This window comes from Rhinolophus hipposideros (assembly GCF_964194185.1).
Source record: "Rhinolophus hipposideros genome assembly, chromosome: 26".
NCBI lineage: Eukaryota > Metazoa > Chordata > Mammalia > Chiroptera > Rhinolophidae > Rhinolophus > Rhinolophus hipposideros.
This window is the reverse complement of record NC_138072.1, coordinates 17,111,125-17,134,136: the sequence shown is the minus strand read 5'-3', so window position 1 is coordinate 17,134,136 and position 23,012 is coordinate 17,111,125. Positions and strand designations below refer to the sequence as shown.

At 37.0% G+C, this 23,012-nt stretch overlaps 1 protein-coding gene across 8 annotated transcripts in view; it reads right to left on the bottom strand.

Annotated features, from left to right (window-relative positions):
• AKT3 (AKT serine/threonine kinase 3) overlaps positions 1–23,012 on the bottom strand; it is a 254,412-nt gene that overhangs the window by 154,914 nt on the left and 76,486 nt on the right. For 2 of the 8 annotated variants that reach the window (XM_081039292.1, XM_081039294.1), the window contains exon 1: positions 11,137–12,097. The exons of 5 other annotated variants lie outside the window; for them this stretch is intronic. The gene's annotated coding sequence lies outside the window, so the exon portion shown is untranslated. Of the gene's footprint in view, positions 1–11,136; positions 12,098–18,340; positions 18,392–23,012 lie in introns of those variants that run through there. One more of the 8 variants, XM_081039286.1, reaches the window with a different exon arrangement.

The following is a 23,012-nucleotide window of genomic DNA, read 5'->3' as shown; positions in this document are numbered from 1 at the left end:
GTGCTTAATGCAAATGTACCCATCTTACAAAATCCCAAACCTAGGAATTCCAGTTTCTAGAAAACTGCATTTGTAACAAGCATCCCAAGAAATTCTAATACTGATGGACTATAGTCCACTCTTTAAGAAATAATAAGTAATAAACTTCTACAGAGAGAACATATTTGAATTTTAAATTAAAATCCATACTTCATTGATCATATCGGTGGCCAACAAACACTTATAAGATGTTGGGGAGAAAAAGATGAATAAAAGGCAACTATTATTCTATTCTAAAATATCTTACAATGGAAAAGGGGAAACCAGGTATACAAGTAACAAAACAATGATAAGTACATCAGAATACTTCTGACAAAAGTGCTGGCAGAGTTCCAGAAGGGAGAATTCATTTTCATATGGGGACAATGTAACAGGACTGATAGGTAGGATTTCGCCATCTGACTAGAGCGAAGAAAGTGCTCCAGGAGGGAAAAGTGCTACCCACAAAGGGGCAGGGAAAAGAAATTACAGGCCACTCTCTGGGAAAAGGTGACCAGTCCCGCTGGATAACAAAGCAGCAGATCTCAGCCTTTTTTCTGTCTCTACTTCAAACACAAGAATAATACACCCCAGCAGTAACTTCACTTATTACTGTGCACAGTCATTTGCAAGGATTGGGGGTGGGTACATGAACCACCGAAATCAGGTCCTCAATGGTAACCACATAAATTAAAATAATATGTGTAAGAGATCATGTATCTTTGCATTCCTTTTAAAGGCCACTCTGGCTTTTTCAATATACAGCTAGATGTGCGTAACTCTTTGAAAGCATCATTGCCAAGAAAAATTAATGGAAGTGGGAATAAGCTTATAAGATTTAGGTGTATTAATGAAAAGCATACAAATCCCACCTATATGTGGCTAAAAGATGTCACCACTGTTCAAAATGAATAAGCAACACACTATCCCAATTTTCAGAGTAGTCGCTCAAAGTACACAGAGACATGTGGTTATGTGCATTCACTCATTTATCAAGCTCTTGGTAGAAAATGAGGAAGGCTCTTGCCCTTTTGAAAAGGTTAGTACTTATAAAGATCTAATACAGGGCAGATTTGCAGTTTCACAGCCAACGATAATATGTCTATTATGCTGGTGGGTGCTAATGGTCTTTTCAAGTCTGTTCTGATTACCCTGTTGCTGGGCATTATATTGAATATTCAGTTTGATGAATTTGGAGTTCCAACAGGGGGATAATCTGCTCCTCAATATGTAGGCCAAATCTACTTCAATTATTTATGAAAGGTAAATAATAACAACAAGATTGATCATGTATGTGTTAGAGTATACATAAGTAAATTCCAGTGGTAACATTTGGAAAAATTCCCTGAAGAATTGTTTTCTGTTGTTGTTGTTTTTTTAATCTATCAAAAAAAAAATAGGGTTAATATCATTTAACCTACCTACTAGATGTAAAAATATTTTATACATTAACGTGAACTCAACTACTGCAGATAATAACCTAAAAATATAGCAAATACCTAAGGGTGTCTTTTAGTAATATCCAAGTTCAGGTTCCATGATAAATTTACAACAGTAATTTCTCAAAATAACAGACCACAATCTTCCTGAAAAACTTCAGTTGTGCAGCTTCAACCAACATTCTCTTTCTCAACCCAAGAGAAAGGGCAGGCGCACAGTCCCACAGCTACAGAAGAGCTGTCAAAAAAATTAAGAAAAAAAATGGACCAACCGTGTAAAATAGAAGGTTCAAAATAAGAGTCAAATTTGTCTTCTTCATGGTTCTCACATCATATCCTCACGAAAAAGCTGGTAATTTGGTAAGGACAAAGATAGAGAGCAAAGAGGAACTCGTTTTACCCAAAAGGAACTCGTTTTACCCAAACATTTGTCATCCTTCAACAAATCTATCCCCATCAAGTCAAAGCAAGGCAGATAAGAGTCTGCCAATCCCATCCTGTTTGGGCCGTGCATAGGTGGCCTCGCCAGGGCTCCCCGCCTGAGCAGAGCAAAGAGATGTCACTGAGGTAAAACCTGCCTCCTGTCACCAGCCTCACTCAGTTTTCAGCAGATTCCTTCCACACCCCCAGTTATGACAGAAAATGAGCAATTCACACCAGTATAAATGTTCTCAGTTCAAGCGAACACGGAACATTTAAAAGGAGCCAAACCTATGTAACATCCTGAAGTGGAATACTCACAAAATTAGGACAAGGCAGCTCAACATGACATCTGCTAAGGGAGGGAGGAAAAAAATGGGCAATAATGGACATTTAATCCTAGGGTCAGTCTATGAAAATCGATCCACAATACCAAAGGTTATTATAAGGGTTCTTGCCCTCAATTGCAATTTATGGGTTGAAACATGCAAAATTGAAAACTGCATTCTTTAAACAATACCTAAAGGGTATTTAGAACTCATGAAACCAAGTTTCACATTTTCTTGTCTACAGTAAAAGAATCTTTATCCTCCTATTTTAAAGTATTTATACCAAAGGGGAAAAAAAGAACCAAGAAAATGAAGCATCATAAATATTTTATAAACATCAACGCAATAATTTAATAGATGTGACCCTGACCTGACTTAAAAAAAAATAAATAGATAAGAGAATTATAATACTGACTTGACAGTTACCCATAGAGGAGTGCTGGCATTTTATAATTGACCTAACTATATGGCACTCAGCTACATCTCTCTAAAATAAGTGAAAAACTGCCCTTCGGCAGTCAAAAGTAAAATGTTGTAATCCCACGATGTGAATAGTTTAACAGAAACCACATACACACGACTTGGAAACTAAAGACTGAAACTATCAATTCCCTAAACAACTTACAGGACTTCACTGCTCCTGGAGACCCTGGCCGAGGCAAATGGTCTGATTCTGCAGTCCAGCCACTTCCTGAAATACCCATCAACTACGTACTGAAAAGTATCAACAGACAATTGGCTAAGATTTTTTTGAATCCATTACTGTTGTATCATAACCCTTATACACTTCTCATCAAACACACACACACACACACACACACACGCGCGCGCGCGCATACACACCCTGGTGTGAAAAAGGTGAAGGGACTGAAGAGTACAAACTGGTAGTTACAAAATAGTCATGGGGATGTAAAGTACAGCATAGGGAATACAGTCAATAATATGGTAACAACTATGTATAGTGTCAGTGGGGTATGATCTTATCAGGGCGGTCACTTTGTAAAGTTACATAAATGTCTAATCACTATGCTGTACATCTGAAGCTAAGATAATATTGAATGTCAACTGTAACTGAAAAAGTTTTTAATTTTTAAAAATCCAAAATGTATTTTAACAATCTAATGATTAAGGAGAACAGTTAGGTAAATCATAGTATAAAATGCTTATGAAAAAAGTCCTTAATGACATGGGAAAAGGTTTATAGTATTAAGAGAAAAAAGTAGGCACAAAATTCCAAATATTGGATTTTTTTAAATTAAAGTTTATTGGGGAGACAACTGTTAGTAAAGTTATACAGGTTTCAGGTGTACAATAGTGGAACACATCATCTATACATCACACTGTGTGTTCACCACCCAGAGTCACTTCTCTTTCCATCACCATATATTTGATCCCTTTTACCCTCATCTACCACCCCCCTCCCTGGATTTCAAATACATACAAATATATGCAAAGACAAAAAAATGAAGGAAACACAATCTATTAATAACTTGTCTCTGGAGAGTAAAATTATCAAAGATTATAATTTCCTTCTTTATATATATTTTTAATTTTCCGCCAATGAGAACGGGTCATTTTAAATACCAGAATAATTTCTTTTCATCCTGCCTGCATTTTCAGTATCTCCTTCTCTATTTACTCCTTACTATGAGCATAAATATTTATATGTTTCAAAAATATCTTTGCATGATTTTTGTTTATAACATAAAGTTTTAATGTAAATATCTGGGACATTAAACGCAACCCACCATAAGCCCAAATGAAAGCAAAGAACGCAGTGACCGGCTACAGCTGTATACTGTGTTGTTGCAGCCATTCATTTGGGTATACTTTTAAGTCAAATAGCATGACAAGATCACCAAACGATAAGACCACAGAGAACTGTCTACAGGAATTTAGAGGACATTTGCTTGATACAGCAACAAGAACAGAGGGAGTGAGAAGAACAGGTTATGGCAAAATGCAAGTGACTTACTGGATGGTCTCAGTACAACAGTAACAGTGGGGAAGCCAAGCTTCCTCTACACACATAGTAGGGCCAACTCCAAACAAGAATGCAAGTGGCTACAGACTTGGAAACTAGCAGTCGTGGGTGTTTAAGTCAACAGAGAAATTATGTTTTAGCCCCCCTTTATCCAAAAAGTATCTGTGACGAGAAAAAAGAAGGCACTATAAGCGAAACACGTTCATGCAAATATCTCAGCTCATGGCATGATTACATTTTTACATTAGGAGTTCATGCCTCTTTTTAGAGTAACTTTCAAGTCAGAAAGCTCCAGTTGAATTCTAACCCCTCTGTTTACTAGCTGCGTAACCTTGGACTATTCACTAACTCTCAAGATCTTCTTTAATTTCAGGATTTGAATATTCTACCCGTAGAGCTCTTAAGGGGATAAATGAAATAAATACAAAAAACACCTAGTGAAAATCCTGATACATAATTATAATTCAACAATGTTTAGTTTCCTTCCCTAATTTCATTCATTTACCACCTTCACAGTTTTTGTCATCTCACAGTTTTTGTCATGCTATGTGGATTACCTTTTTAAATATTCTTTACATAGGTTTACTTTTTTTTTTCCTAAAAAGATTTAGTCTTACCTTCACAACACTACCTGCTGAAAGGCTGACTAGGAAAATGAGACTATAACAATAGGACTCTGACCTTGGCAACCGGCCCAGGAAGCCAAAACCACAGGGTCTGCAGCAGACTGCCCAGAACACTCGGGACAACCACTGCCACTTCCCGAATGTTCGCCGCTGCTTCCAGTTCGGGACAATCAGAGGAAGTTACATATGATCCTCGAAACCATCACACAGGACGCCCACCTTCAGCTTTCGCACGCCCACCACCTGCAATCCGGGCACACCTGAAGCTCCCCTCCCTCATTTTTTTTTTTACTATAAAGCTTCCCCACTCCTCTGCCTGCCTTGAGGATCAGCCAAATGTAAGTTCCGGTGGCCGGCTCCCTGGCCAGGCAAGCTCTGAACAAGTGATCAGTCTGTCCTCTATTGAGGGTAGTCACGTCGTAGATGTCCACACCATGAAAGAACAGGATTGATAGGCTCGTTACATTCTTCTAATGGACAAAAATAAGTACATAACTAACAAAATTTAAAGTAGTCCCCCTTGTAGCACCTAAAATAATGTCAAATGTCACACTTTAGGAAATGTGTAGGATTCTCAGTCAAACAGGCCAACACTATAGCCTCCTGGGGAGATTAAGGTAACAAGGTTCCTCTCTAATCTGTATAAAAAGTGTCTTCTTTGTTAACACTTCTAAATCAGAATTTCTGCAGTCTGATGGTGCTCTCAGAATCTTTTATGGAGGGAGGAAAACCACACTTAGACCCCTAAATTGCTAAGTTAGTGAGTGAGCCTCTGTTCACAAGTTCATAGGGATCAGCCCTGAGTGGATTTGAGTGGGTGGGGAGTGGGCAAGGACAACCATTACCACCGCATAAGGGCTTTTCTGGAAGGCTACTGGGAATGCCTATGACACTCATTTGCACTCATTTGCACCATAGTTCAAGGTGCAGTTTGAGGTCCAGATATTCCTGCAACAGAACTACTCATCAGTGTGGTACAAAGCTAGGACACTAGGAAACAGGAGGATGTGTTCTGTTTCTTTGCTTGTAGGACAGATCTACTCAAACTTACATTTTTTAAATTGGTCTAAACATCCTCCAGTGTGGATTGAGTATACCTATCCAATAAACTGGAAAGTTTCTCAACTACTGCAATTACTATACTAAATACACCAATGTTTTTACAGAGTAACCTCCGACTCTAGGTGATGCAGAAATTTGCGACCCTGCTACTTAGTAGTGACTTTATTTAAAGAGTATTGTGTAACTGGCACTGGTTCACGAAAAAGAACAAGAGTTTGAGTTCTGATAACAAAACCTTAGCCCAAGTTCAGAAAAAGTAAAGAATAAATACCAAGGAACACACAAGTACCCTCAACAACTGCAGGGAACACATCCGTTGTTCCGTGCGACCAGTACTATAAAGGTTCTACAAGGAATCCAGTGCATCAGACTGCAGCTAATTACGGGTTTTCTAGTGATTAGCAAGCACTTGTTGCCTCTTTCACACCACCCTCCAAACAGCAGCCTTTGAGAAGAGAATAGACTGCAAATTTATGGAGAGAACACTGTTAATCCTTTGGGGAGAATTAAGTGTAAACAGGACTAGTCCGCATCAAGGTGCTTTGACAACAATCATCTGCATAAACACATGCTTAACAACAAACAGGTGTTCTATTTCACAACTAGCACCCATTTGATGCTTTCAAGTGCACGTTCTGCACAAACTGTTAGGAGTACTTTGAAACCAGCTGCGATCACTATAATTAGCTGCTTTCCTGCACTTTGTTTACTTTTACCTGTTCAGTATTGATGTGCCAACTCACACACTCGAGTAAAATGACCATTTCAGTCAGGGCTTTCACTCTTAAGGTAGAGACAGATGACACACTGGAGCCAATTTAAACTTACTTAATCAGAACCTTCTGGAAAACAGCCTTATCAAAAATACCAAATGGGAAACTCAAAAACTTTTGCTTTAAAACATGAGACAAAAGATAGTTCTTTTTCTAAAGCTGTTTAAAGTTTTGACTCAGAGGAGACTCAAATTATTGTAGTGTTGATTACATAGAAGCAGAAAAGGGGAAATATTATAAAAGCTCACCAACTAAGGAATAAGTAAAACGTAATGCTATTTACTGAAATGGAATACTATACATCAGTTAAAAGGCATGACCTACCAACAGCTACAGCTATAACTATAACTACATAGCGTGGGTCAAGCACAAAGACATAACACTGAGCGGAAAAAAGGAAATTTCAGAATGCCAAGAGCTAAAGTTTAACCATCATAAAAATAAATAGTAACCGAATCAATATCCATATAAATGTAAACATAATTCTAAAGTCAGGATTTTTAAATGTATTGATACAAAGCCCAAAAAACACAAAAGCCAAATATGGCAGGACCTCTCGAAAGGAAAATTTTGGTTGGGCTGATGCTCCTAAAAATCCAAAATACTAGATACAATGTCGAGTCAGATCCGCCAGAAACTGTATCAGCCCATGTGTCAGTGTATCCCCTGTACCTGGCTGGCACTTCCAGTAAACAGTAAGCATGTGACCAATAAAGAGTTCATGAATAAATGAATGAATGTATCGGTGAGTGACTGAGGGCATAATGTCCACAAATAAACTGAAATGCCAAAATACTATTTTAAAAATGTGAGCTATAAAAAGGAAAAGTCGTATTATTAAATCACTTTAAAATACTTGTTAAAATATCATTGTAGTAAGATATTTGAAACTGTAACAACAGGCTACTCATACTGAAAATAGTAATATTATTTTACAGCCGGAAAAATATTTTTTTCTATTTCTTTCATAATATTTTCCATCCTTTTTCATCATTATTGGAGACTAGGGTAGCACTCCCAGAAACAAATTTCAGCATCCGAGTGGCTAAGTCTTATCACCATCATTGTCCTCGTTACCATCATCATTACTAGTTTTTCCAGCTGTTTCCCTCCTTTTCTATTAGACTGAGCTACAGAGCAAGGCATGTTTTACACAATCATATGTGGAAGACAAAATCTAAATCCAACAGAAGGGTCACGTGTTAGAAGAACCCAGAAAGGAGAGGAAGAAAATGATAGGTATCTAAGATGGCGCCATGGGAAAACGAGTAGAACGGCAGAACGAATTTAAAGTTGAAAATAATCATTCAATTATTATTAAAAAGTGAAATTATTCCCTTTTGCTAGTGATAAATGCAAAGTATGTCCTAAGTAAACATTAAGTATAGTGGTAGGTAATTTGGGATGGGGGGGATATACATTTAGCTTTGGTTATATATAGTCTAAACGATCTGCTATATATTTATTTTAGAAAACACAAATCTGTAAACATAAAACTATGCAAGTACCAGAAAGAAGGCTTGAGATGATGGTAAAAAGTGTGTGCTTTACAGTCAGATGCCTGGGTTCAAGTCCTAACTCTCCAATTTACTCTCAGCGTAATCTAGAGTTAATCCCTCTGAAGCTCCATTTACTTCACTATAAAATCAGACAAAAATATAGTACGGCCCACCACATACAGTTATTATAAGGCTTACATTATATATACAAAGCAATCAGCATAGTGCCTGGCACACACTGTACTGAGTGATCAATGTTAGAAATTACAATCTCTGATCATTATTCAGCTATAATGACCAATATTCAGATTCCAAAAAAGAAAAAAAGAAAAACTGAGGTAAAGGAAAAAATGAAAAGTCCTCAAATGGCTGTACTTGATGCCCAATGTTAATGAAATTTGCCAAAAGTTACTCAAGGAGGCTGAAAGAAGCATAGTCCTAGAAGTAAAGGAAAAGCAAGAATAGCAAGAAAAGAGAGAAAGATTTAAAAGTCAGGAAAATGCCAGCTGCAGAGCAACTTTGTCCTTAAACATATTTCAAAGACAAAACCAAACAAGAATGGAGAAAACAGTAACAGAATCTTAAAGAAATCAGGAACCTTGAAAAGAGCTAAATGCTAAGATTGAAAAAATGGATGCCTAACTACAAAATGAGAAAGTTAAGCATATACCAGTTTAAAACAAAGCAGACAGCTCCAGATTCATCTATTAAAAAAACCCTCCAAGTCCATCAGGTTCCATTCAGACCGATGCTCCCCGTATTGGGTATTTCTCTGCACCCTTCCGATGGACAGTTCCCATGTAACTGGCACTTGGCAGACACACACATACCTGCTGAGAGATGAACTATAGCATAGCACACTTAAACAGCATATGTCAAATAGTATCTGAATACAAAGGAGTTCCCTCTCCAGTATCATTACTAGTCCCTCACAGACTGCCCTCAGCCCCACAGTTTTCCTGTACTACCAGAAAGGTGCCAGATTGCTTCTATTCTGTCACCTTTTGTTGGTCCCTCTCCCAGGAACCTGCTTCCCTTCACACTGTTAACAGGTAGCTCTTACTCAGTCTTACCTTCACAACCTGGAAAGCCTTTCTTAACTCAACTGCAACAAGACGTGTATGCTTAGACAAGTCACTATTTCTCTGCGCCTCAGTATATTCATCTGCAAAATGGGGATAATAGTGCTTACCTCATAAGATTGTTGTGAGAATTAAGTGAGATAATTCATGTGTAGCATCTAAAATAGTGCTTGGCCAGCAGTGACTGCTTAATAGAGCCTGGCTACCTTTATTATTCCCTGATGCCTGAGTCTAGATTAAAAGCCCTTTTTTTATTTAATTATTATTATTATTATATCTCTTTCCCTACCACAGCATTTACCAATGTGTGGGTTCCATCATATTTGCTAAGGAAGATGAAGAATAAAAAGAGAAAACTAAAATTGAAGAAAGAAGAAGGCAGAAGGAAAAGCGGCATTCCAGACAGGAATGAATGGAGTGAAAATGACAAGGCAAAGGGTGGATTTTCTTAATAAGACGCTAGTGAAACAAAACTGAACTCCTGTTTGAAGGATTTCGTACTTTCCTCTTGAGCCTACAAAGATGCTCCACTAAATAAGACAACAATGAGAGTCCACCGGGGGAAGTGACTGGGTGTCCATTTTGCTATAAATCAGATGAAATGAAATCAAGGGCCAACGGGATTCCTCATCCTCCTAATCTGGGTGTAAAAATCACAAACACAGACGGAGGCTAACACAGGAGACACTTGTAAATTATGAAAAGATCCCAACACACTAGAGTACTCTGGTCTCTTCATACAAATTAGCTGTTCATTTAAAATAATATAGAGTAGCATTAAGCCCAGAGATTAAGATAAACTAATATACTCGAATTGCACCAACTACCTCTATAGACCAGAGGAGTTCAATAGAAGAAAGCACCATGAATAGACCCTTCACCAGAAAAGACATGTTTGTTTTTGCAGGTTAGCGCCACCGTTTCTTTCACATTTGCATCCTAATAGTTCTGCTTGGTCTGCCCATTATGCAACAGTTCCTTACAATGCAGCCAGCTACCCTGACAACTGGGTCCCTCCGCCAGAGTGGCTTTGTCCAAATCCTAACGCTGTGCGCGGAGCCCAGGGGCCGCCTGTGATCTGAATGCCAATGAAGAGGGCAGACCCTGTTGTCTAACAAGCCAGAGACTAAAAGGTCTCTTTGGGGTCAACAAACTGTCTCGACTACTTTCATATGCTTAAGAGACTGGAAAATGAAGCCAGAAATGCATCCTATTTCTTAGGAGGACAATAGGAAAAAGTATTAAACATTTACCATTTGTCAGATACTTAGGGCTTCAACTGTAAAATAAAGAGGGGTCTAGTAAAACTCCATATGTAAATAATTATTCTTTTAAATAGGAATAAGCTTAAGCTTAAAGAAAAAGTGTAAATACATTTCAACTATCATATCAAATGTGAGGGTATTTAGAGAATTTATATGCTCCAAATTACATATAAACTTTGTATCCTTCTTACCAGTTGGTGACTGATTGAAAGAGATGAATGGCAAGGATATAAAGATGGTACACCGTTACATTGTAAAATTTAGCATTTGGCTATACTCTAAGCCAAATTTCCTAGGTAGTACCTAGGAAATGGTTTAACAGCAAACATTAAAAAATGCTAAAAAGTTCAATAGTAGAAGGAGAAAACTACTGGTTTAACTACATAATTTTATTTCAATTGTCAATGATAAATAGCATGCATTTTTGGTTTTGTTTAATTTGCTATCAGCTACTATTACTACTATCCATTTCCTTACTTCAATGCTTGGCGGCTCCTTTTTATTCCTTTTGACTAATTCTTCACCTCTTCTATTTAATCAAATGCCAAATCCTCTGGGTCTCACCTCCTAGATAGCTCTCAGATTTATCCACCTCACCCGGCTGCCCACACCTTAACTCTCATCATCACCATCTCTCACCTGAATTCCTGCAAGTCTTCTGACTGATCTCTGGCCAGAGCAATCCAACAGATGCACAATGCAAGCCACGTATGGAATTTTACATTTTCTCAAAACCACATTTAGAAAGGGAAAAAGAGACAGGTAAAATTATTTCAACTTATTATTTTACTTCACCAAGATATCCAAGATATTATCCTTTCAACAAGTAATCAATAAAAAAAAAAATTATTGAGATTTTCTACGTTCTTTTTTCTTCCAAAGCATGAATTCAAAATCCAGTGCGTATTTTACACCTACAGCACACAACTCAATTTAGACATTACATTTTCAACAGCGTAAGCATTACAGTGGTCCTACCAAAAAAAAATTGAAGGAAAAATACTTAATATTGCTTCAGTTTTTAAATTAAAATGAAATAGAATTCCTAATCCAGCTCCTCAGCCACACTAGCCACATTTTCAATACTCCACAGTCACGTGCCCGGGGCTCTTGGCTACTGGGCTGGACACCAGACCTGTAGGCCTTCCATCTTTGCCTCCTCTAATCAGACAGCGTATTCAAAAACGCAGCGTTCACATCATCCTATGGCTTAAAGCCCTCTGACTGCTGCTTAGTGATCTCCTGACAACACCCCACTCCTCGGAGGCCCTGAAACATGGCCCTTGTCTCCACCTTTCGAGCCTCGTCTCCACTGTCCCTTTCCTCTCTGCTCCAGTCAAACAAGGCTTCTTCCAAGGAACATCCTGAGCTCTGACCCTTCGGCTTCCTCCCTGCCCTATCACCTGGCAACCTCCAGCTCGTCCTCCAGGTTTTCATTTAGAGATCATTTCTCTTCTCGGATCCCTTCCTGTTACGGGACACAAGCTCCTGTGAGGCCAGGAGCCATGTCACTCTTGTTCACTCTTGTATCCCTAGCATTTATTAAAACGCCTGGCACTTTGTAGGCACTCAGTAAATATGAATCAATCAACAGAGTCATCTGAGCTATCTTAAGCGAAGCCAAGATATGCGCTCATGTCAACATAGGTGACAGGAAGACAAGAGCCCTCCTGTGAGCTCATTGCATGGTTTCATTATCACTGGCCAAAAATAGACTGACCATGAGAAACTAGGCCAGACTTAACACTGAAATACCAAGACTCTCAAAGCTGTAATATTCAGTACGAAGTAACACTTTGTGCTTAACGGATTCTTGTGTGTCCACTGGAAAAGATTAGAGGAAAACTTTTTGGAAGCTACTTGTTGAAAGGGGGATTCATTGGGATAATTCCAGGCTTCTTTCTCTGCCTTTACTCAAATTCTGGTGAGACAGAGTAATTTACCTGGTGGATAAATTTGAGGCAGAAAAAAAACCACCTTAGTTTGCAGAATTAAGCTCAACCCCTTTTATTCCTTTTGAGGCTGGTCTGCTGCAGAAAATGCAAAGTTGCTTTTGTTCCTCTGTGCAAGAGATCAGCAAACTACACAGGGCTGCTGCCTGTTTTTCTAAATAAAGTTTTATTGGAATGCAGCCACACCCATTAGTTTGCAGAGTTGAGGAGGTAGAGTTGTGACAGAAAACACATGGCCTGCAAAGATATTTACTATCTGGCCCTTTCCAGAAAAAGACCCATGCTCTATGGCACTGTCTTCCTTGTATTACCTGAAATGCACTAGGGAAAATCTGCCTAATACTGCAATTCAATCAGCAATTCATTTGACCCTCACATTAAGACCTCCAAAGTAGTCTTTATCAGTAGTATATTTTGGCTACCATCATCTTTACTCTTCATTTTATATCTAATATTGTACAGAAGGCCAGATAAGAAAGAGTAATTATTCATACCGGGCCCTCCAGAAGCACCAACACTAGACCTGTGCGATTTTCTAGGCATTAAGTTCTAGGGTGTGCAATTTGAGGGGAACGGGCCTCAATCAAGTACTTGGTCAAACTATGAAGTACCTGGAAATCTGTTGTTTAAAGGAAATGTTGGCGCTACATCTGGGAAATTTTTATCATTAATTTAACTTTACCACACACGTAACTATATTCTTTATATTGTCAATAAAGAACACTATCAGTCTAAATGCCAGCCTAGTTCTTTAAAGACTAATAGTCTTTAAAGTTTTCATGTTAGACCTTTTGTTTTATGAAAACATATATCTGTATTTTCTGCAAAAGGCTTGTTAATCTTTGGACATTATTGATTTTTGTTTCCTTGAATGTTTCTCTCTGTCTTTTCCTCTAAACAAATCAAATTACACAAAAAATGGCATTAGGTTACCTATTTCCAGTACCACTGGTAAAAAAAAAAAAAAAACTATTCCAATAATATATTAAGGAGCATTTATCTTTTTATCTCATATGGATGTTATTTCAAACTTTTTAGCCAATGACAATTCTATCCCACATACTTGTGAAAATTTACACGTAACAATATTAATCCTGACAATAACTACAGAAGAGGTTAAACAGAGGGAACTAAGATTTTCCTTTTATAAAATTTATAAAACATAGTCCAACAATAATCTTACATAAGATATTTAAATAGGTCAATGAGAGTGCTGCATATTTTTACCACACGCTTATTATTCATTTCAATTTCTTAACCAATTTTGTTTATTTAAGATCATTTCCCTGGTGTCACCCATCTCACATTTATTTCCAAAGTTTTCTACTAAAGTTGCTTAAGTAATTTAACACAAGAAGAAACACATGATGGTATATAAAATAGTTCCTACCTCAGTACTAACTCAGGTTTATTTTTGGTTGCTGAGAATTCTTTGAGAAGAAAACCAAGAATAAGAAATAAACCAATTAGAGCTTTTCAAAGAAATCACTTTTGTGCACAATGTTTTATATGATAAATGAAAATGAAAAGGACCTTAGTTTTCTAACTAAAGTATTTTTCATATCAATTAGGCTGTAAGTTCTTTGTATTCACAATATTCAACAAATACTTGTAGACTATATGTTTTTCATAATCTTCAATACATTCTATGACATATGCCTTCTATTAGAGTTGTCACCTTCCTAAATTGAAAATTTTTTTAAAAAGCAAGCCAGTTAAAACCACATGAAAAAATGGGATTCCATGTAAATGATACATATGACTCTCTGGTAACCAGAAACCTTAAACATTAGTTTTTTATGTTTTCTTCTCGTCTGGTAGTATAGTAAAACAAACTTTTTAGTATTTTTCATTTTCCGATCAGATACCTATTTCTCCTCAAAAACATATTCTGTGAATCCCAGTATTTAAGAAAGCCAGGATTCTGCTCACGAACGTCATGGACATAAACATATTTCAGGGGCTTTAAGGTAACTTTTTGGAAAAGAAAAATGTGTAGACCATTTACTGACTTGAAACCGTATTAGATTACTGAACATTAACTGCTACAACAGACAAGCGTTGGCTGTCTTAATATATAAGCTCTGGAGTACATGGTCTCCAAAGTCACCATGGCAAGAAAAAAGATCAAGGGAAGAGGTACAGTGTCTCGGCCCGGAAGCGACACACACATAATATTTTCACTCACAGTCCATTAGTCAGAAACTAGTCATATGGCTCCACCATAACTCCATGGAAAGCTGGAAAATGTAGGAGCACATGGAAAAGTAGGCCTTTACCTCAGAAACATAGCTCTATAATACGGCTCAAGGTAATCCCAAACCGTGTTAAAAGATAAGGTCGTAACTGACCGTTAAAACTAAGTTTGGGTAGATAGATCAACTTTATATTCTCTACAAGTTCTAGTATTTCTCTACCTGGTGGGAAAAAAATGTATACTATTTATTTACACTCCATTTTCATAGTTTTTCTTTTTCAAAAACAATATCAGTAACTAGCCCTAAGAACACTTAAAAGATAAGCATTTGAAATTAACTTTGTGGTGTGAAATACAAGAGTAGTTTCATTAAGTTAGAAAAGATTTTCATGGACTTTCACAACTTATCAAATACCGAAATAGAGCAAGTGATTATACCAAATGTGTTCGATGCTAATTTACAGGTCCCTTCTTAGCATAAAGAAGTTTAATTTCTTTGAAATGTAGTATCATGAAATTATTTTAGTATTCCAAATGAATAGTAAACATATTAAAAAGTACTCAACTCCAGTAGTCATCAGGAAAATGTAAATTCAAACCACGACGCAGTATCACTGCACACCCACCAGAATTATTGAACGTGAAAACACAGACACTCTCAAGTGTTGGTGAAAAACAAATGGAACTCTCATAAACTGCTGAGGGGAATGTAAAGAACCAACACTTCGGAAAGTATTGACAATATCGACAAAAGCTGAACATACACATATGCTATGATCTGGCAGTCCCACTTCTAGGTATATACAAACAGAATCTGTATGTAGCACACCAAAGACATACAGCCACACAGTAAAAACAGTTCAACTATCCCACAGGACGACAGATAATTGTGGCACAGTCATACAACAACAGGCATCAATAAACTACTGTTTCAAACAACATGGGTGACTTTTACAAACACAATAAAAAAGAAGCCATGATTCCAAATGCAAAAGCAGACAAAACTAACCTATGGTGAAGAAGTCATCCTATTAGCTTGGTGGAGGGTAAAGACTCAGTGGTTGAAGAAGGCTTAGAAGGCAGGGGTGAGGTTGTTTTTTACATGGGTTACTTACCCGACGTGCTCACTTTGTGAAAATTCAGAGGGGTATGCTTATGATTCTTTTACTTCTCTGTAGGTATTTTATACTTTAAGAAAAAGTTCACCTTAAAAAATTATTACTCGTAACAGAAATACACTCCCTTGATTTATTATATTTTGCACCATCATCTGTTGGTCCCAATATTCCTTGCTGTGTTCAATGGTAATTTTTAAAACGGCTATTTTCATTACCACGTAGAAATTTTATTTGTGATAACTATGCTTATTAGTCCAGTCATTTAAAAAATATATTATTTTATCCTCAAAAATATACGTCTTTGCAAGTGATAAGGAAGGTTTTTAAAATTTCTTATAATGATCTTATTAAAGATCTCAATTCTAAAAAAGAAGTATGGGGCACATCCATATAAGAAAAAGAAATATTACACCAAAACCAATGATTTTAAAAATAACACACCATGTTAAAACATGTAGGTATTTTAGAGATGACTGAAATCAATTCCTCATATTTTACAAAAAAACAGGTAAGGTGATTTGCCCAAAGTCACTAACATAGGTGGTAACAGATGATATTAACACTCAGCTCTGCAAAATGAGGGGTTTTTACTCTTACCTCTAGTCTATTCTCCTGCCAATTTAATCACCGGTACTAGGAACAGAGGTTTTACCATGCAAAGGGAATTCCTTTGGGATGCTTTGGGAGTTGGACTTAGTGAATTCAAGACACATAATAATTATATTAATGTTTGCAGTACCTGTGGTATTCATCTTGAAAATAGCTTTCAAAAAATAATGCATTAGACTTATGGTGATGATCATTTCATAGTATATATACATAGTATATATAAATACTGAATCATGACATTGTACCCCAAAACTGATATAATGTTATATATCAATTATATCTCAATTAAAAGATGCATTAAGTAGCCTTTCAAAAATATAATTTAGCAAAATCTGCATTGACTCTAGAACATAACTCTAATACAAGTGTCAACAAACTGCAAAAACACAAATTCCCAATGAAAAGACCTTTCAGGTTCACTGGATGATTTTTCACTTGCTCTGTTTCTACTTCCATTTAGCTAATATTACTTTACTAAATTAAAATATAGGTAGCACTTCATATTCAAACATGTTTCTCTCTCTCTCTCTCTCTCTCTCTCTCTCTCTCTTTCTATATATATATATATATATATATATACCAGTATTTAAGAAAGCCAGGATATATATACACACACACACACACACACACACACACACACACACACACACACACACATATATGTTTTTTAGTAGCTTAACATGCATCTCTAACTTGGTCTTTCAGTCCCATGTCTTTTTAGACCTTCTCAGTTTTATATACACATATTTATTTATATATTTATAATACCTAAATCATACCCTAACTTATTCAATTAAAGTGTATTCCAACTTTATGTTTCAATGAACTAAACACGATTTATCCTGAGTAATAATACCAACCCAAGCATATATTTGATAAAGCCAGTTAAAAACACAAAAAAACTTTAGAGACAATTTCTTGTCAGTCAGTGTGTCACTGAGTTAGTAAGTCATTAATTGCTTGGGTTACTTGTACCCCCATTTTGTTAACAGAGATCATAGTAAGAAAGGAAGAAACTTCAAAGTTCGATAACTAGGCCATAGTCAGAACTGCAGACTGACACTGACTCCTAGTCTGTCTCAAACAAACACTCTATAGATAAGAGAGTCCCATAACTTCTGGGTATTTACTGCTGCTGATTTTTTAAAATTTTGTTAAAGAAATGAATTTATTAAAGACTGTGAGGCATCAGAGGAGAGAGAGAGACAGACAGACAGACAGAGAGACAGAGAGAAGAAAAAGAGAGTTTCAAGATCTTTCCCTTGAAAATCTCCAATAAACTTTATGAATATGCAAAAGAGGATGAAGAAGAAGGCATCAGAAATTTTCAGCCCTGTATTTTACCTCTGGAGAATTCTTATTGTCTTGAATAATATGAACATGGGGGCGGGGCCGGTGAACCGGGGTTCTAGTACAGGAAAGAAACAACTGCAGGCTGCCATGCTGAGCTTAAAAACAAACATCAAAAGGGGCTTTGGGAGCTCACCAGCTGCAAAGTTTTTGTATTAGGCCGTGATTCCACTGGGAGGATGGGAGCCCCTAAATAATGATGTCAAAAGAGTTTTTACATGCCCAGGAAGCTATTTGAAGCAAACAAACATCTCCATTTGTTCCTAGTGGAGGTTAAGGCCTTTGGGGATTAGAGAAAGAGAGTGGAGATGGCCATTATCTACATAAACTTATTGTTCCTAGCACAACAAAGGAATGCATTCCGAAAAGGGAATATGTAATATTTTCACTGTAAAACTCCAAACGGGAAGAAATGAAATGAACACTCTTCCCAGGTGCCAACAAAAAAAAGTCAGAAAGAAGTTTCATTTTGAAAATGTTATGGCAAAGTGAATTTAAGAGTAAAAAAGGAATGGTAGTATAATTTCTAGAGAATTTCATTAATGGGCATTTCTGCATCATATTTTAATGCCTTTTTATCTTAGAGGCTATAATCCATAATGATTGGTTCAACGTACGTTTGAGAAAGCCGAATTATGACGTCACTGCTGGGAAGTTTTTACTGCCTGCTCTTTTTCAGCATTCTCCCCAGGACGCCTCAGTAGATGTAACATGTTCATGTTTACTTGACCAAAAAGCAAAATAATTTTTGTCCTAAGAGACATGAAGAGATTAAAGAAAGATATCTTCAATTAAGAGACCAAAATATTACCTAACAACATCTACTCTTAAAAACCCATGAAAAGGTGTGTTTTTCTCCCAGTCAAGGAAAAGTCTTACATACAATTGTCAAAGTAAGTTGTAGCACCATCTTCTGCCTATTTCCACTTACTCCAAATAATGTATTTTTTCCTTCTTTGAAGCTTATCGTGTTGGTGGCACAGGTTCTGGTCCTGGCCAACTGACGCAAAGGGATTTCCTGATTAATATTTGTTTTCATACAGATTGGAATGATGTTACCAAACAGGTACCTTTCCAAATGGAAGTGTTAATATTACATAGGGAGTACCACAGGAAACTACCTTAAAATATAAACTGACTTTGTCCATGAACACAACAAAACTCAAAAGGGGTAAATTGAAGACAGTTTACTTAAGACATAATATTGGTTTTTTGCAAATATGGCTAAAAATGATTTAAGATCATAGTGGATCGCTAGCATAGTGGATCGCTAGCTATGGTCAGCGATGAAATGAGGTGTGTAAAAAGCACTGAGATACATGGTTAGACATATCACATGCAGCAAATGTGACACTGCTTTTTCTACTTTAATGATCTTCAAATGGTTATATACTGAGACCCAACAGTTCTGGCAATCTTTCCTCAGCCCAATGAAGAATAATTAACATAAGTGAAACACAAAAACATAAGCAGATCCTATAAAATACATAGCATGCTGGAGTGTTTTCTATATATATGTTTCTGAGGAAGTAAACAAGGTAGGCTTGTCGGCTTGTCTTTTTTTGCATAATAATTATAATATGTATTCTACTATGTTTAATAATTACAGTGTCTAGCTGTCCAAAATTGTTCGGAGGTTTGGAAAGAACCAAGTTGGAAAACCTTGTGGGTAGGCAGGATGTCAGACAAGCTTTCTAAACATGACTGCTTTATTTGAACATAAAGATACAGAAGCAAAGTATGCCTGGTGATCCTATCTGGTTAAAGCAGACAAGAATGGGATAAAAAAAGAACTGATGGATAAATACTGCGTCCTTACGTACAGTTGAGGACACACAAAGCAAAGGTACACTCAGCTATGGCGAAGACACACACCAGTTCACCACTTAGAAATAAGCAGCTTCATTACTGCTTACAAATATTCACCAGTCCCCATAAAACCAGAGCCCATCTAGCAAACAAATAACTAAAATGGTGTTAAGGAAAGAAAACGACTTCACAAGCTTTGAGGTACAATTGCAAAAATTTTAAGTATTGGAGGAAAACTACTAGTTAGTGTGATTACCGTAGTACAACTAAATCTGCAAAGCCATATTAATCACAGAAACCTTCCAGGGTTTGCTTTTCTTCTAAAGGAGGTATTCTTTCAAGGTGTAGGTGTACAAGTAAGATACCTGGATAATCAAGAATCAATCTGCATAAATTCTTAAAAATTGTCTGTTTAAATGGCTTGTGTCTTCCGGACTGCCTGTCAAGGCTAGCCCTGCCACATGAGTCAGAGTGACATCTAGTGGCGGCTTCGTTGCACAGTACGTATTCAGTACTCCATCTCAGAGAACTACAAATGAACAGTCCCTTCCTTGCACATGGTAGGCACACAAATACTATTGCATTAATAAGCTGTTTTACCTTTAATATTTTAAACTAATATTTCAATTTTCTTACTCCTACTGAATTTCCTCCTTCCTTTCCCTTACCACTTCTAGTCCTTCATTCTTTCCCTATTTTCCCAGTCTATAAATTCCCTTCTACCCTCACTCATCTCATTCTCTATGGTTTTTCTATCTACTTTTTCTTTCATGGAACTCATTTTATAAATCTCCACCCTATGTAAATTATATGATCTATTTTCGGTGTAACTGTTCTGAGTGTTGCTGTATTAAATCATGAAACTAAGCCAAATGAATCTACCATAGTTCACGCAACCTTGGAAAATTGTCTCTAGGTGACTTGATCATCTGTAAGTCAAACTGATAGACGATTACTTACCAGCAATCAATCTTCTTTACCCTATTCAAACCTCTCTTTCTGCAACCTCAACTGTCTCATTCTATAATAACCTTACTTCCCAGAAAACATGGAAACTACTGAATGTAAATAACCTCAACTTCCCAACTCTATATTTGAAACCGTCTCTCTATTTGAGATAATCTCTTTCTCTATTTCAGAGGACATACGCATACACCCTCTTTTTCAAGAGGTAGTCCCTATTCTTGTATCCAATTTTTATTGTTATCTATCTCAAAATTTGGTTCTGTCAGTGATTATCTCTCTCCTGAAATTTTAGAATTTCCCTCTGCATTTTGACTCTTACCCTACAACCGATGAACATGCTCATCCCATCCAAACATCATTTTTCATTGACCTGATGTATTTTCTTTCCTTTTATCAAAAAATAACTCAAAAGAATAATCAATAATGATTTCTTCATTTGTTCAATATCCATTCAGTCATCAACTTCTTGTAATGTGCATTTTGTAATGTGCATTTTATCGTCACTATTGAAATTGATCTCTAGAAGGTCACTAATGAGGCCATCGGTGGCTTCTTTACAGGCCTCACTCTGCTTAAATCCTTACATGATGTTGTAATAATTGCTCTCACTTGGCTTCTTTGGTAGAGAAATCTTTTTCTTTTTTTCCTGTCTCCTTCCTAACTCTTTCCCTGACTACTTCTTTTTATACTGCCTAAATGCAATATGCCCTCTTATAGACTTCAAAGTAAAGAGCCAAAAGTGTTGCTTCAATGAGAAAGTAGTTCAGTTAGTAAGTGGAAATCAATCTGCCTATGAACTTAGTCCAAACTTACATTCTGCTAATCTTCCCTCCTTCCTTCAAAATATTACTTTAAACCTACTTTATTTAAACTTTCCCTGATTATTTCCAATCATAATTTATTGTCTTTGATGAACCCACTTTTGTATTGTATTAACATACATTTTATGTCACCTTTAGATGTGTCCTATGGTCTTGTAAATTTTACATCATGTTTATTTGCAACTACTACATGAATCCTTCACCCACCATCTCTCCCTCCCTCCCATCTTCCCTAACCCCCCCCCCCTCTCTCTCTCTCTCACACACACACGGACACACACAGACACACCACACACACACACACACACACTGTATTGTACTAGGGTCGCAAGCTCAATGCCCTTATCCCCTAATTGTGGATATTTCTTTAAAATGTTCTCAATCTAAACATACTACTCTTTACACACTAGGTTCTTAGTAAACATTTTTTGATTAAGGCTTTTTAATACGTGACTAATCAGTCAATTCACTGAAAAGAAATAAAATCATGTTTTAAAAAAAGAAAGAAAACTGACTTCCTTTTGTTTTAGTTGCTGGTACTCACACCATTAGGTATACACACATATAGGAAATGAGACAATGCTTTGGAAAAAAGCTTACTAATTCTGGGCTATCTAACACAATTTTACTTGTGAAAATCGTTCTATAATATGTCACAACTCTAATTTACATCAAACCAGATATGTACGCTTCATATGTTTCTCAAAAAAAAACTACTACAGCGAAGAGAACTTGTAGCAAGTTATCAGGACAGAATCGTGAAGAACATTACACTGATACATCCGTCTATCCAGCTTCTATACCATGAAGACATTTGCCACAGGACAGGTTTTAACGTATGCGAAGACCCGTTAGCAGACCAACTATGACAGACTGAAGTATATCCAAGGCGATGATACAGGAAATGAACATTCTTGCCAAATGCTTAAATTTCGATTTAATTATCAAGAAAACAGAAATGAGTAATAGTCTAATAAATGCAATTATACCTAAATTTTAATGTATATAATATTCTCTCATTTCCTTTTTTGAGGGGGAGTCCTATATTCATCTCTTAAAATGACAAAGTTTTTGTTTTGTTGTTTTGTCTTTTTAATCCACTGAAGGGAAAGTCAGGATATTCTGCTGTGTGGTTCTGCTCTAAAGAGCCTTAGCAAATCTCATCTGCTGTCGGAGAGAGGTGCTTTGATCCGGGAGGGACGTGGGGACTCCAATTCAAAAATGCAAAACGGAGAAGGGAAACATTTATTCCTGAATGATCTTGGGTCTACAAGAATAGGCCTGAGATACGCATGGAAGAACTGAAACAGGACCCAGCCCCAGCAGAACAGGGCGGCTGGGTGGGGGAGGGGCCACAGAAAACTAGATTCTGCACAGGGGTTCGTGGCCAAGTTCCTAGACATCAAGGAGGGGTCAGGAGATGGGCTGCCTTGACGTCCCACCCAATCAAAACTCCACCGGCTACAGGGAGGAGGGACAACCTCACTACGGAAGTCTGGCTGGCCAATCACAGCCGGCCTCTGGGCCAGGGCTAACGCTGTCACGGGGTCCCAAAAGGCACCTGTTGGGAGACCTCTGTTTTATTATTTAAAGTAACTGGAAGTTTCTCTACTTTTGGTACGAAACCAAAAATCACTGGATGAGAGAACATTTTCAAGTAAGAAAAAAAAACCCACTCAATACTGGAAAGTAC